The sequence below is a fragment of the Vidua macroura genome, chromosome 2 (assembly GCF_024509145.1).
Source record: "Vidua macroura isolate BioBank_ID:100142 chromosome 2, ASM2450914v1, whole genome shotgun sequence".
Lineage (NCBI taxonomy): Eukaryota > Metazoa > Chordata > Aves > Passeriformes > Viduidae > Vidua > Vidua macroura.
Window position 1 is genome coordinate 15,243,302 of NC_071572.1, and position 12,220 is coordinate 15,255,521.

The window sequence follows — 12,220 nt, forward strand, 5'->3', positions numbered from 1 at the left end:
CACTTTTGATAGGTACTCACCAGCAGTTACTTTACATAGCTTTGTTTTATGAAATCTTTTCTGATTGGTGATTTGCAGTGTTACCTTCATGGATTTGATCCAAAGCTCATGTAGTCTAATTTATGGCTCCCTTTGCATTGCACTGCCTATTGCTAATCATAAAGTGCATATTCTTCAATTGACACTGTTGTTTGAATATTTTAATATATAATTCTGTACATGTGTGTGTGTCTTATCTATCTCCAAACCATACTCTGAGTTTTTTCACAGTCTCTAAGGAGAAGCGTAAAAAACTGCATACTGCACAGACCAATGTTGTCACTTAAAATTACACCCCTACGGAGCTGATTTATTGTCTTTTTCTTCCTTGAAACCTCACTCTTTTAAATGATAGTAATAAGAAAAATTCTTATTGTCTAAGGATAAAATCTTAGAAGTTGAATCAGGTAGATCTGCTTTGTTGTATTAAGGAGAGGTGGCAGAAGGTAGCCCTTGCATCTATTACCTTTGCAGAGGCTGAGTGTCATTCTGAATTCTCTTTTCCTCTTTGTGGCAAGTGGTATTTAGACCATCGTTTTTGGCTGCATCTAAGTATCAGAGTCAGCTGTGATTTCTTGTGTTTGAGATCTCTGCAAACAGTACCCCTGTAATGTATGAGAGGCAGTTCTTGTTCATGCTGATGAATTTCTGCTAGAGCAGCTCAGCACGTCTTCATTCTGCAGCTAATTATAATAACTTCAGGCCTTAGGGCTGGAAGTACTCAGCATGTTAAGAACTGAACACCTGCATGAACCTTTCTTTCTCCTGAATACCTGGTTAATATCCAATTAATGACCACATTATTTAAAATTGTTCATGCTTTTATGTCCCTTTGCCTGTAAAACTTAGTGACACCTCTAATATTTGCTCACAGTAAAATAGGGCTGAACCTGCAAGAAGAACATGCACTCTGAACTTCTGTTAGCTCTTTAATGGCTGCTGTTGTGGCTTCTCTGACACCAGCATTTAACCAGTCTCATCAACAGTGTTTGGGGATACTTTGAGCATAAACAATGCTAAATGAAGCTTAATGTTGTGCAGTACAACACTACCAGTGCAGATGGCAAACAGCAGTTTCATTTTTTGTGAAGTTGGACCACTTACACAATGTTTGCATAAATTCAAGCATGATCTGATGCAAGGAGAAGTAACGTTTAGTTGTGTTTTCAGAGTAGCATGCCAAAAGCAAAGCCAGCTAATGACAATATGTTTCTGATTTGAACTTCATGTATACATTTTTTTTTCTGTTTGGTAGTACATGACTGATTCAAATAACAACATGTTTGTGTGAACCTAGTGTCCCTAAAATGATTATGCAAGAAGTGTGATCAGAGGGCTCTGTTAGCTTTGTGAAGCTTGAGGATGAACTAGAACTTCTGCTTAATATGGAAGTTATTTTGCCCTTTAAAGCAGAATTGCATAAATTGGAATTTACCAATAGCTATGAAGACACTGAATCTGAATTCTGATGCAATTAAAAAGAAGAGGTATTGTCATAATTTTGCCACCACAAACCACAGGAAGAACTGACATAACTGTCCTCTTTTCATGAGAAGATGCTGACAGAAGCAACAAGGGTGAGCTAAAGGCTGCAAAAGTTTATTGCAGGAGCTATTGCTACATAGTTTTATAGCCATTCTGCTGAAATTGGAAGAGTGACTATTGTTGTAGTTTACTGTCATAAATAACCCAACCTTTTACAGCCCAAAAATGCCTCAATGTAAAGAAAACTATATGATGACTCTTGAGGTAAGAGTCATCATATAGTGTGAAAATTAGCATCTTGGATGCGCACCTGGTTTTCTGTAGGAGGCTACCTTTGCCAAGAGCAAAGCTCCTTTCTGTAGCCATTCATTTTTTGTCAGGAAGAAAGGAGTTTCCACATTCCTGGATGAGCTGACCACCTGATTCACAAGGGCATTTTACCATGTTTATTAAAATATGATAGCCTATCATATCAAACACATTTTTTCCACAGTGTATTTCTACTTTAAAAGATCTTAAGTAATGAATTTTTAATTTTTAAGGAATTATAGAATTTATGGAGAAAATTATCTACTTGCTCTTTAAAAACAGAATAAATTTGGAATAGATGGATTGACATCACTAAAGCCTGAGGCATAAGTTTAATTAGTTACTGGCATAGCTTCCACTACAGCTATTATGCAGTACATACCTCAGGGAATGTTTGTCTCAATGGATTTATATTGTCTTATGTTGCATGGATTTTTCTTACCAATGTTAAAAGAAATGAGTGAAAGTGTTAGGAAAACTTTTTTCATTAATTCTTGAAATGTTGTTAGAATTTTTAAACATATAACAGTGTATCATTATCTTAATTTTTTTTTATTTTTACACTTTCTGGAATGGGCTTTCTAATCTTTGCAGTGACACTAGGGATTTATTATATTTCTTGAACAAAATCCTTCTCAGGTGCCAGAGCAGTTGGTTTTTTTTTCAGAGGAAGTATCTGTCTGTATTAGCATAACGCAGCATGGGTACAAAGCAGGAATGTGGTTTTCTGTTGTTTTTAACAGTGAACCTGAAGTTTTGTAGTTATTAAAAAAGTGTTTGTTTTTATGAAGTTTATCCCCTTTGCAAAATGGCAGCAAGTTACCCTTGCACTTTTTTGAGTCTGAACGTGTTCCGGGCTCCAGAGGGTGCCTGGAAATTTGTTCCAAACCCAGGCTTAGCAGCCTCACTCGTGGTCCTGTTCCTGATCACTGTGGGAGGTGCTGGGCACTGGGCTGTGTCTGGGAGCCTGTGTCAGCACTTTCCAGGGCTCCTTCTTGTGTGGAGCCACAGGATCTTTTTTGCACCTGCACTCTGAGGAATCTGGCCACCAATGGTACTGGAGGAACGGATTCTCTAGTGGGCACTGCTTTGTCAGGCCTGGGGAGCAGTTGCTGGCATTCAGACTTTTGAAAAGGTTACATTTCCAGTCCAAAAATTCAAACTGAATTATAAAGAAAATTTGTGTGCTTGTGCACTATGGCACTGTCCTAAAACTGGAAGCTGTAGTTTCAGGTTATGTCTTTGATGACAACTTTAACACATAAGAAACCAGGTATGAAGTTTCTTATCGCTGAGACAAAGGAAGACGAGATACTGATGGAGAAGCCTGTGGATCATAATGCACTAATTAGAAGGGATCAGTGAAGTAGAGTATCCTCTCCCTTCTGATTTGGTAGAACATGAAAAATTACTAGCAATTAGCATGCAGTATTATGGATTTACTTTTCCTTGTTTCCTCCTTAAAACTGGCTGTGAAGAAAACATCTTGAAATGCACTGTTTTGGAGATTTTGTGCTACTTCTACTGTTTTTGAAATTGCCCTTACTAATTGAGAAACGTCACAAACCCTGGAGGTCAACTGTTTGCCTCTTCCTTCCTTTGGACTGTTGGGGTTGCACAGAAATGGCAAACATATGCAACCCCAACAGTCTAAACCTTCAGTCCTAAACCTTCCTTTGACAGGTGTGTCAGAGACCATGCCAAAATCTAGGTGTAAGATGTGTTATTAACTCCTTGTGTAGATATAGTCCTTTCAGGATCTTGGACACCTCAAACAATTTTGGCACAACTTCTACCCCAACACGGCTGCTTTAATCTCTGTTCGGGGAGCTCAGACAGTTACTTTTGTTTGCCACTTCTTTTTTTTTTTTTTTTTGACTACCAAGTAGCAGCTGAAAGAGTCAGAGTTGAATGTTTCTTGTTTTTAAAATGACTGTTCTCTTGCTCATGTTCAAGCTCAAGCTCCTCTTCAGAGATCTGGTTGGAGACACAAATGAATCATCCTCCTCTCTCCCTCCCTCTGCCATGCCACAGAAAGTCACTGTAGCTGATGGCTGAGCTCCTGAGACTAAAGGGGGGCAATGGAAAGGCACCTGGAGAGGCAGTCTTGTAGAAATGAGAGTTCTGAAGTTTACCATCAATGAAAATAATTTAGAAAAAATTATATTTTTAATGAATCATCTGTTAAAAGCCACATTTTTAGAGCATAAAAGCCACATTTTTAGGGCTGGGAAATAATGGTTCAAGTTTGGGGATTAAGTACTAAGGAAGATAGTGTCTTTTTGATCTGTGAAATTGTTAGAAAATGTTTTCAGTCCTGGAAAACTACTACTTGATATCATGGCTGCAATCCTGAGGCTCTAGATAGGAGCAAGCCTGTATTTCATCAAGCTGTGTGAATGTGCACAATCACATCACTGAATGAAAGGCTGATTGTTTTAAAATAATTGTCAACAGCCCTATGACCTCATCCCTTGGTGTGAAGGAAGCCAAGAGATTTCTTTGTATTATTCACTGTTTTTCTCTAAATGCAAATCCAACAAACTACAAATCTTTCAACAAGAAGGTGGATAAAGAGATACTAAAGATTCAAACAAATGATAAAAACATGGAAGATAAAAGTAGAAATCATAGTCTTGCCTGTTGGCTGGCTTTTAATGCCAGTTCTGTCTAAAGTCTGCCATGGTGGAAGCAAGAGGATAGAGAAGAGTAATCTGTAGATATCTCAAGAAATCCTGAAAGAATATGACATCTCTAACTGTTATAGAACCATACTTGTGACAGCTGATCTTTGGGGTGAAATTTCCTGTAAGAAACGCCTTTGCCTGGTTTTACTTTTGCTGTACACTAACCACTTCACATACTGAAATGAACACAACAGCTTAAGCTGTACAAGCATCTCTGTAAAATGATCATCCATGCTGTGTGGTTGGTATGAATGAGACTCCTTGACTAGCCTTTTGTAATCACTATAATTTACAGCTAATGAACGAGGTTCCTGCGAGAGCAGTACCTTTTCTCCCTGGCATTAGGGAAATAATATGCATTTAAGATGGATAGGATAGGGAACTAGTTGCAGTGGGGTGATTTGAAGGTCTCAGGGGTTCCAGGAAGCTGTCTATGTGTTGGCACAGGAAATCTAACCTGGATTTCAGTATTTAAATGGACATGGCTTGGATCCTGCCAGCTGTAGGTGCTGCCTGCCTGCATCTATGTGTCCAGGGCAGTGTTCTCAAAGATACAGTGCTGCAACAGTGGTGGTAGGCAGAGAGTAAGTGGTAAGTGTGCCTGGAGTGTTCTTGTCCTCCTGTTGCCTTACTTGAAGTTATGACCCGGGCCTGCTGGGCTTTGCTTTATGGTGGCCCTGGTGGGATGCTGCTGAGCACTGCCTGCCATGGTTACTTGGCCCCTCAGCTCGGCTCTTCTGGATACACTAAAGTTTCTTCAGATTGCTTCAGAAGTTTGAAGAAACTTTCTGAGAGCGTTATCTTTACATTTACCACCCGTGAGAGGTCTTTGTCTTTGCTTCTTCCCTTTCTCACTTCCTCCTCCCTCTCCCTCTCTTCTGCTCTAGAGAAACCACTCCATTGAGCAACAGCCTATAGCCAGCTCGGAGTGGTTACCTGCAGAGAGCTCGTGCTCAGTGAGCTGCCATCAGCTCTGAACACAGAGCAGTTTGAATCAAACCCACAGTGAGAACATGAAAATGCAACCTTATGTTTATCACAGAACAGATGGAATGGTTGAATACTGCTTTGTGTTATAGCAAATACCTGCACAAGAGAGAAAACTCTGATTCTCACAGGATCTGAATGTAATATACTGTGATTTTTAATTTTCTGTTATTAATTTACCTACATGGTACATATTTTCATAGTTTCTTAAAAAGCAGCGCAGCAGTTAGGAGGTAATGCAGACAAGGATAAATCTACAATTAGATTTGAAGCTTTCAGCTGTGTTTTAAACTGTACGTTTTAGAAAGGCATGTTTTCTATTTTTTCTAGTCATAATGTAAAAAAATCAAAGCAATTTTATTGATATGGGGAAGCATGTCTTGATAATAAGTTTGAGTGCATTATTTCTCAGCATTTACTGGGCATTTTGTAACATTTGATCATCTAAATTCCATCTGGGTTGGCTTTTTGGTTTGGTTTTTTTTTGGGGGGGGGTTTTGGTGATTTTTGAAAAATTTTTTTGGGGGGGTAGTGTTTCACATTTTTGAAGACAAGAAACTATACTAGAACCTGGGCTATGGTATGCTGCAACAGCTGGGAAATAATGATCTAAAACAAAAAAAGGTGTGGAGGAAGCCAACAACCAAGGATGATTTTTGTCAGCCATGTCTCTTAGCATAGGAATGGCTTTCAGAAAGTGAGGATAGAGAAACAGACAGTAATGCCAAAGAATTCTTGCTGGGGCATAGGATCTTTTGGTGCCTTTTAAAGGATTTTGTCTCATTTGGAATGTTTGGAGGACTCTAAGCAGTCCTTTCACTGTGATAGAATATTCTTACTCAGGCACTTCCATTGCTGGTGCTGACCTGGTTTCAGAGTGCTGATGCCAGGGGTGGAAGCTGTCCTGTGAGAGAGGGTGTCTTTCTGTGTGCTCTTGGCCTCCTGCATTGTTCCACTGTCAGCCTTTGTGGAAGAATGGGGAGTGTGATGTATGGGAAGGGTTTCAAGATATGGGAAAGTTAATATTGACCTATGGCAAAGGTATGAGTTTGGGGTAGCCTCTGTCACTGTGCCTGTATGTGCAGGTGGGCAAAACAACTGGTTAAAAGAGGGTCCAGAATGCTTTCAGAATTCTCTTAGCAGGAGAAAGAAAGGAATAATCAGTTTTGAACAAAACCTCTGAGGTGTGGGTATGATAGAGCTGAAGCCCTTTCTTTGTGTTTGCAGGACATCTGTAAACAATGTGACTTTAACAGGAAGGTTTTTGTTTTTGTTTTACACATAAATAACAAAAAATATCCTGGGTGTCAAGAGCTAGGGCAAAAAGGATTATAGATATGTGGTTGGCCTGGAGTCTGCTTGTGTTGGGAGATGGATTAGCTGGAGATTTTACTCACATTTAAATATTTATTAGAGGTCCTATAAAAAAGACCTTTTGAAAGTAACCTTTTTTAGTATGCAAACTAAAGTATTCATTGCTATCCTACCTACAAAATGCCAGACTTAACAGTGGAATGGCTTTGTGCCTTTTTCCACTAAAGTGTGCCCAGGAACTACTGAATGAAACATACAATTAACCAGTTGTTTTTTTGAGTTCTCTGTTGTGGGGCCAGTGTGTCTTTTTCCTCATAGCAACAACGAGATTAATTTTTTGTAGTTAATTTCTAGATAATTTTGCTTAAGGGAAGTCTAGTTGTTTTAGAATCACTTTGGTTAAGTAAAAATGAAATGTTTTCAGTTGTGGTATATTGTACCATTTTTTCTCCTGAATGGAAAGATTAAACAATTTAACTACTGCATTCTGTAGTTCCAGGGTAAATGTTTTGTCTGGAGTAAAATTCCGGTCTCCACTCAATACTATAATTCCTATTTAATCTAATGGAAACAGGGCTTCACCCTTAAGTATGAGTAGATCTACTCTAAATGTGAGTGGGATGCTGATTAAATAGCAGTTAAAAACAGAACAAAGCCTTTTGTCAAGGTAGATGATGTGCATGTGTGTTACATTTGACTTACACTGTATCCCAGAATAGACCCAGAACTGCTGTTGTTACAGTTTACAAGTCTTTCATTAGAATACATTTCTATATTGCAAAAGTAATTCCTTTCATGCTGCTTTCCTTCAGCTGTGGAGGAGTTGTACACAGAGGTCAGAAAAGCATTACAGACATTTCAAAGTCAGAGTACAGAGCTTCAAAACAAAACAAAACAAAAAGCTGCCTTTGTGTGCTGGCCTCAGTAAACCATGTTTTGCTAGCTCCCTGCTTTTGGCTGTAGCCATTGGAAATTAAGAGGCTAAAAGTAAAGCTGGCAGAGAACAGAACCACGTGTGATTTTTGAGTGGAGCACGTTAGAAGCTCTGGTGCTGTTTGGGAGGGGAGAAAAAAGGCAGCCCCAGCTTAGAACCCTCTTGGGCAGAGCCTCCGGGTGAGTATTCTCCTGCTCTTGCACAGCTCTGAGAGCTCATTTCATCAGCACAGCAAGTTCCACTCTGAAAGATTGAAAGGTCTTGGTGGAGGGATTTTTTTTTTAGAGGGAGGGTTTTGGCTTGTTAGCTTGACATGGCTTTGAGGGCTTTGTGCATCTAAAAAAAACCACATTATTTTTCTTCTTTTTAGATGTTATTGAAGATACCTATCTTATGATTTAAAAAACCAAACCCCAACCAAGCAAAAAACAACCACCAGAAAACCCAGCTACAAATAACTTCCTCAGTTGTTTAGCATAAAATTATTCCTGGGAGATCTTAGCTCATTTATTCTCATGACTTGTATTTCTGATTAAAAAGTTTCTCCTCTTCCTGTTATTTTACTATTCCTTCCCCTCTGATGTATTTTTAGAAAATAACACATATTTTCAATGTATCAAACAGGCCAAGCTCTTTTGATTTCCCCTTTCAAGTGTCCTTTCCACTGATTTGGAAAGGAACAATTTGCTTTGCCTGTAAGTATGGTTAGTCCTTTACTGCAGAGCTGTGTGCAGCACTTCAGGAAAGCCTTGGTACCAACTTACTTACATGGAAGTAGACAATTTTTTACAAGGCTCCTGCCTTACTTCAGTCTGTTCAGTTTTCTCATTCAGACTCCTTATCTGGTTTCAGATGCTCTCCCCCACTTCCTCCTGGCTCTTTCTACTCTTGAGCTGCTGCCCTTCCCATATGTTCCCTTCCTTGTCAGGTATGACTGCTCGTCCCTTGCTGCCACCTCTGGGATTTCTTAAGCTTGTAATATATTTTCCAGCCATGCCAGGCCTCCTCCTCTTTCCCCTGGCTCTGTGTTTCCTTTCTCTCTCCCTATTTTTCATCTCAGGTTATCCCATTGAATTAGCTCTGCTTCACCCTTGTTTGCTTCCCCAACAAGATTTTGATCCTGGTCCTTATTTCAATATAAATGCTCTTCCTTCCCCAGTACTTTTGCTCCTCCAGGATGATCTTTGGTGATTTTCTCTGGCTGTGGCACTGCCAGGGGGTGTTGGGAGCCTGTGCTTGGGCTTGGAGCCAATTTCTGCACCTGGGGCTGTCGTGAGAGGGGATTTCTGCCCTCCTGTTCACAGCCTTCAGTGAGTACACTCGAGCATCCCAGCATGTGTGGCAGTAGTGAGTGACAATGAAATCCATGGAGATCCTAACAACTATTGCTAAATCTGTCAGTTGGGGTTTTTTTTAAATTTTGAAATAATTATATTTTACCATATTTGAGAGATTTTTTTTATGTGGATACATATTCCTTGTATAAATATTACCCATGGTAATATTTAAAGGTATGACATGTTAAAACTTGTGCTTTTCAAAAGTTTAGGATTTTAGGATAGTTAAAGCTACATTGTCCTAAGCTTCCTACCCCTACCCTCAGAAGCAGGTTCTTGTTAGAAATAAAAGAATGAGATCCTGACATTTCTTTTTTAAAATAGCAAATATTTTGTAATATAGTTTTTAAAAAGAATTGTCAAGATAATACCTAGAAAAATACAGTTTTATAATAGGAAATTATTTGCAATAACGGAGAGTACTACAGGGTTCCTGTGAAATTTGTATAGTGTAAGTTACATTTTCAAGAGGACAAAAGTAGGTCAGTTTTGTTGTTGAACTTGTAACTTAAAGCATAACTTTAAGTAAATCAGAACCAAAGAAAGTATGTTTTTTTTGTACAAAATAAACATTTCCCTATTTTTAATTTGAGCTATTAAAAAGCCATAAAATTTTAACTGCTACCTCAGCCAAATATTATAGCCTTGTTTTCATCCAAGATGCTTGGAATAAATATTGATGAACAATTAAAGATAAATTGAAGTTTTTAGCTGAAAATTTTATTTATCTAGTATAAAACTTATTATTAGTGAGAGGCATACTTACCTCTATGTATGATTTGTATCCATGTGTCAAAGAGTACCATGTATTTGATTAATAATTATTTGCCCTACATTTGATTCATCTTATATTTGTACAGTTGGCTGATGTGAATTAAAATTTTATTTCCTGAAAATATTATACTGCTTGTCCTGTTCATAATGTAGATTTTTATCCCCAGTTTGTGCAGCATCATGTATGTATTAAAATGTTAGCTCTTGAATACGAGGGCTCCAGATTGAAATCCAAATGTTGTTAGTGCTGGGTACATTTTTTTTTTCCTGGAAGAAAAAAGAATCACAAAAGAGCAGAGTGTATTTCCTTATTTGTCACAAGAAAAAAAAATCTCCTGAGGCAACAAATAGATACAGTATTGACTGAAATATCTAATATCTGCTCATTGCTTGGCAGGGATAGTACCGAGCCACCCTTACAAAATCTCTACTGCTCCAGAGCTCACTAAATAGATTTAGAAGTACACAACTCATGAGGGAAGTAAGTGCATTTCAAATATCCTGCTTGAATTTATTCCTTGGTGCAGACAGTTTAAAGATGTTATGCATAGTAGAAAAAGCACTGAAAACTAAAATCAGGAATTTTTGTATGCTCTGGTAGCTGTTCTCTATTATGAATCAAAATAGTTTTAATTTCAAATAAAACCAAAATTGTTTGTGTTAAAGATTGTTAAAGGTAATAAAAAGTAAACATACTTGGTTGCACATTTGAAATATTTCTTTCCACTTTTGACAGTATTGTGAATCTTTTTTTATTTCTCACAAGTGTGGAGTCTAATATAAGGATTCATCTACTGAGCACATCACAACAAGTGCTGTGGAAAGGGTACTTAGGGATCACTCTAAGCCTTTTTATTATGAGGGCTTCCTCTTGGGAAATGATTGGGATATTTTTATTTTTAATATCCTTTTCCTCTCTAGCTGACATGCTGTCTGACCTGGCAATAGCAAGGTCCTGAGGGGTGTGTTCATTCAACCAGAATTGTCACTGCTGGATCCTTCAGTTGGACTTGGAATTGGCTCCCTCTGAAAACCTCTGCATGTTATTAGAACAAAATGGTGCAAACTGTTTGGGGTGAGGAGCTGGGAAGTGATTGGTCTTTGCTGGTGGTGATAGGATGCTTGTTTTTCCCTTGAGCTGGTGAATAAGTCTGAATCACTATAACAAAGTGCTTCAGGGCTGTTTCACAATCTGGTTGCTCTCTTACTGGTCATGAAAATACACATTATTGTTGTTTCCATGTTCTTAAAATTTCTCTCAGGAGCCTGGGAATGTTTGTCATCTCCTGCAGTTCCCCTCCCCCCCAGTCTGGTTCTGAGACAAAAGAGGTCTAAATCCCCCATGTTTCTTTAGTCCTTCTTCAATGGCCTGTGTCACCATATTTTACCATTTAATACAGGGTATGTAAACTCCTCCACAGATTGCTCAGCATAGGGAATGGAGAATCTGGGTCTGGGAGGGAGAGGAGTCACTCTTGCCATAGCTCAGCTGAGGTGCGATCTGTTGAAGCATCTTAGTAAGGAGGCAGACTTAGGAAAAATCCTTTTTATCCATATGATGTCTTAGCTTGCCACTTCAATTGGAAAAAAAACAAAGAAACCCAAGATAACTGTGTCAGCACTACATCTTAGAGTGGTATAGACTGATGCTATGACCTAGCAGGGTAATCCTACTGTATACTACTAGGTAGAGGGACATTTACAGTGTATTTAAAAATAAAACAATCTGTAACTTTTGTAAGTTGCAAAATAGCAATATCAAGTTGTGTTATGTACATGTAACTGAAAAAATTACAATGTACCCTTGTTCCTCATTCTATGGACTCTCTGGTGCTGCTGGAAGGACAGGTGAGGTGGTTTTTTCTGTTATTTTTAGTTATTTATTATCCTTTTCTAATATGTTCAGATTCATATCACAAAGGCAAAGCTAACATGAAGAAAGAAGCAGCTAATGTGAACACAACACACACGCTACTCACCTTTACTAAAACTTTGCTTCTACTCTCACTGGAATTTGGAAGGGGCTGTCTGTGCAAAAGGCAGGAGTTTGTTGGGCCAGAAACCAGTTTGTTAGCAGGCTCACAGTTTGTTAGGGAGGCTGGTATCTCTGTGGAATCAGTGTTTCACAACATCATTTCTGCCCTGCGCTCACATTCCCGTTCCTGCCGCCGTTTGCCCAGGTGGCAGCCCCGGCGCGGAGCCTCTGCAGAGATCCCGGTGTGCGCCCGGAGCGGCGGCAGCGGGGAGCTGTGCCGCCCCCCGATCGATGGGTGAGGCTCTTGGAGCAGTCAGCTGTGCTAGTGTGTGTGTGTGTGTGGTTTTGTCCTGCTAGGCTTTGAGTGAAGAATTTGTGG

At 39.0% G+C, this 12,220-nt stretch overlaps 1 protein-coding gene across 4 annotated transcripts in view; it reads left to right on the top strand.

Moving 5' to 3' along the window:
* The window catches only part of SH3KBP1 (SH3 domain containing kinase binding protein 1), a 212,823-nt gene that overhangs the window by 46,108 nt on the left and 154,495 nt on the right, over positions 1-12,220 (top strand). Inside the window, exon 1 of one of the 4 annotated variants that reach the window (XM_053971071.1) lies at positions 7,890-7,934. The exons of the other annotated variants lie outside the window; for them this stretch is intronic. The gene's annotated coding sequence lies outside the window, so the exon portion shown is untranslated. Of the gene's footprint in view, positions 1-7,889; positions 7,935-12,220 lie in introns of those variants that run through there. 4 annotated transcript variants of the gene reach the window in all.